At 39.8% G+C, this 3549-nt stretch overlaps 1 pseudogene; it reads right to left on the reverse strand.

Annotated features, from left to right (window-relative positions):
* Positions 1–329: 329 nt before the first annotated feature.
* LOC102478039 (protein tyrosine phosphatase type IVA 1-like) lies at positions 330–1086 on the reverse strand (annotated as a pseudogene).
* Positions 1087–3549: the final 2463 nt, after the last annotated feature.

A 3549-nucleotide genomic window follows, 5' to 3' on the forward strand; every position in this document is an offset into this window, starting at 1 on the left:
ATTGATAATACTCTTACATGGGAATAGATTTAAAGACATAACTCAGTACTGCATGGTTTCAGGAAAGGTCAGTTGGTACAAATAATAAGCACATTTTAAAATGTTGTACAGCAAGAATCTTTTACTAAATCTCCAAATACATTGATTGTAACCCAAACATAGAGGTTGTAATTCTGTCAAGTTTTGCAGCCTGGTAAAACTGCTTTTAATACTCTCATGGAAGCTTCATTGGACTTTCTCACCAAGCCAGCACTATGGCTAACATGTATGACAAATTAGGCCCTATCTCAAGTTCCACTTCCAAGGGAATAGCATCAGGGACCCCAGGTTTATTGAATGCAACAGTTGTTCCTATGACCATTGGAGTCTTTGGAGCACAGCTGCATTTTAGGACAATACTTCTCCAAATATAAAAGTTGCTTGCTGTTAAAAGCTCCACGCCACTTTTGTCTTATGAATTGCACTGCATCTTCTTATTTCACTCCATCTTCAATGAATTCTAGGGCAACTAGCACTGGAGCTCTGCCAAGGCCTGAGACACAATAACAGCAATACAGCGACCAGGTTCTTCATGAAACTTTATTTTTACAAGACTTAACCAGTCATCAACAATCTGGTAGGATGAAGGTGCACCGTCATTCAAAAGGCCAATCGAGAACATGGATGTCTTCTTTCTCTGCAAGAGTAGTGTCATAAGTTGCTTCACATATTGTGGTAATTCTATTCTTTTTTTTTTCCTTTTATACATTCAATCACTATACATCACATAGCTTGTAAAGTGAATTCTCCCAACATGAATACACTTCACCCCAGTCCAGTTGAGGATACTATGCACATTATCATCAACAGACAATCATCCATTTCTTTGTCCCGTAAATGTCAACAATATCTTAATATCTTTCCTCGCACTCTCACTCTTCTCTCACCCTCCTCCCACACTGTATCCCGTAACTGTAACCATTTTCCATACTTCTTAAGTTCCTCTGTAAATTTGTTTAAGGTCACATTGGTTGGATGTTGTGTATTAGGAAATCTTATGTTCTTGTGTGTGACTTATACTGGGGCTGGGCAGTTCATTCGAGCCATGTTAATTTAGTTTTAAAAAAAACAATGAGGTTATGAGAGAATTTTGAAAACTGAATACAGAGGGAACCAGCAGTTAGCGTAATGGCTATGTCGCTGGACTCCCACGTAATCGACCGCGGTTCGTGTCCCGGACCCGGTGGCTTAAAACTCACGCCGGGCGCGTGTGCGTGCGTGCCCAAGATCCCGAGAGGAGAATGGAGGAGAAGGGATTGCGGCGTGACCATCCTCCCTGGGGGGTGATTTCTCGCTTTCTGTCTCTATGTCTCTCTCTGTCTGTCTGGCGAGTGCACGCGCCCTAGAGTGAAAATCTCTCAAAAAAAAAAAAAAAAAAAAACTGAATACAGAAATGATGCAAAGAAACTGAAGTCTACTTCTATATATTCCACTTAAAATTCTCAGTGCTTTGAGTATGAGATTGACAATAATGAGAAATGAAATGAACCTCCTAACAAGAAGCAGCAATTCTTCAGTCCAGGAACACTGAGGCAATAGAAAGGAAGCGCACTGAGGTTTACCCTGTCCAGGTCAGGACTCTTGTAAAATGCTCTGCAGATCTCAGTTCAACCTCTGTGTTCAGGTTACCCGCGGTTGGGGGGCTTCTTGGTGGAGTAGTAATCAGTTTCTACAGTTCACTTGTCTGCAGAGAGATCGTGCTGTGCCTGGCAGACATCTCCACGGCCCTTCAGAAACTCCATAAATGTGTGACCAAGAACACCACAGAACTGAGGAATATGTTTATTCACTGAAGATTGCTTAATCATACAGCCAGTCTCAAGATGGCGACGACACAGGTGCCGGTGGTGGCCGAGGTTGCAGGACAAGGGGTGGCAGCAGCAATGCAGGCGGCAGAGGGCACCAGACTCTACCATGCAGTGAGTGGCTCAGAGAAGAGTGCCTGTTGTCAGGTTTTTAAATTATGATGTCATCTTATTATATTGTATTTAGACATAAGATTCTCCTAGTTAGTTCTTTTTTGCAAGACCTGCGGTCACTTGTGTTTTTCAGGGAAATTATTCAGGTTATCTAAGTTATTAAATGTATGAGCATAAACTTGTTCATAATATTTTATTGCTATTGTTTTAATGCCTCTGGGATCTGTGGCAATGTGTTGTCTTTCAGTCCCGATGTTGTTCATTTATATTTCTGATTTTATTTTCTTGGTTAAGGCAGTTTGAAATGTTCCATTGATCACTTTAGAGATCCCACTTTTTAAAAATTGTCAGTCAAAGGGGGCCAGCATGTGGCAGGTTGATTAAGGTGTGGACCCTCCACCCCTCATGTGGCTGATCACAGTTCAAATCCCAGACCCAGAAAGCACATGTGTGCATGCCCAAAATCCCAAGAGGAGAATGAGGGAGACAGGATTGTGGTGTGGCCATCTTTTCTGGGGGGTGATTTCTCATTTTCCATCTCTCTGTTTTCTCTCTCTGTTTCTCTCCAGCAAGCACACATGCCCTATGGAGGAAAAATTATCAGTGAATGTATGTGCTCACGTACTATAAAGAGAACAAAACAGAGAGAGAGAGAGAGAGAGAGAAAGCACCCCCAATGGGGAATGATCATGCCACAATCCTTTTCATTCCATTTCTCCATCCTATTATGCCTCTAGGCACACATACCTGGTGTATTTTTCAAGTTGCTGAAGCTGCGACTCAAGCTGCAGAAAGCCATGTGGGAACCAGCTTTCCATGCACAGCACTTAACCACTGCATTATGGGGACGGGTCCTAACTATTCCACTCTTTATTTCTGATTTTTTGTATTGTTTTTACATTTTAATTTCATTGATTTTTGCTCTTTATGTATAGTTTCTTTGCATGCTTTGGATATTTTTTTTTGTTCCTATTTTTTTAAAGTCAAAGACATTTCTTTTTTTCTAATATAAGCATTTTGATGCTCTACATTTCTCTCTAAGCATTGCTTGAGCTACATTCCTCAAATTTCAAAACGCGTATTTCAATTCTGCTTAAATACTTTCTATTTTCTCTTTTCTTTCTGTGATTCATGGGTTATTTGGAAGTGTTGTTTAATTTCTACATATCTGTAGGTTTTCAAGATATTTTTCTGTTATTGATTTTTCATTTAATCCTATTATGGCTAGATCACATTCTTTGTAATGCTTTCTTTTATATTAGACTTTTAAGTTGTTGAATACTTTATATTTATTAGTTAAAATTTAAATGATGGCTCAGAATAGAGCTTATCTTAATAAATGCTCCATGTGTACTTTAAGATAATATGTATTTCACTTCTCAGACGAAATCTTCTATGAATTAGATCTGGTTAGTTGACAAAGTTGTTCAGGTCTTCTATATCCTTACTTATTTATTTATTTATTTATTTATTTTGGAGAGGTTTTCGCTATAGGGCGCTTGCGCTCGCCATACAGAGAGAGACAGAAAGCGAGAAATCACCCCCTAGTGGGGATGGCCACACCGCAATCCCTTCTCCTCCATTCTCCTCT

The sequence above is a fragment of the Tupaia chinensis genome, unplaced genomic scaffold (genome assembly GCF_000334495.1).
Source record: "Tupaia chinensis unplaced genomic scaffold, TupChi_1.0 Scaffold000478_3, whole genome shotgun sequence".
Taxonomy (NCBI): domain Eukaryota; kingdom Metazoa; phylum Chordata; class Mammalia; order Scandentia; family Tupaiidae; genus Tupaia; species Tupaia belangeri.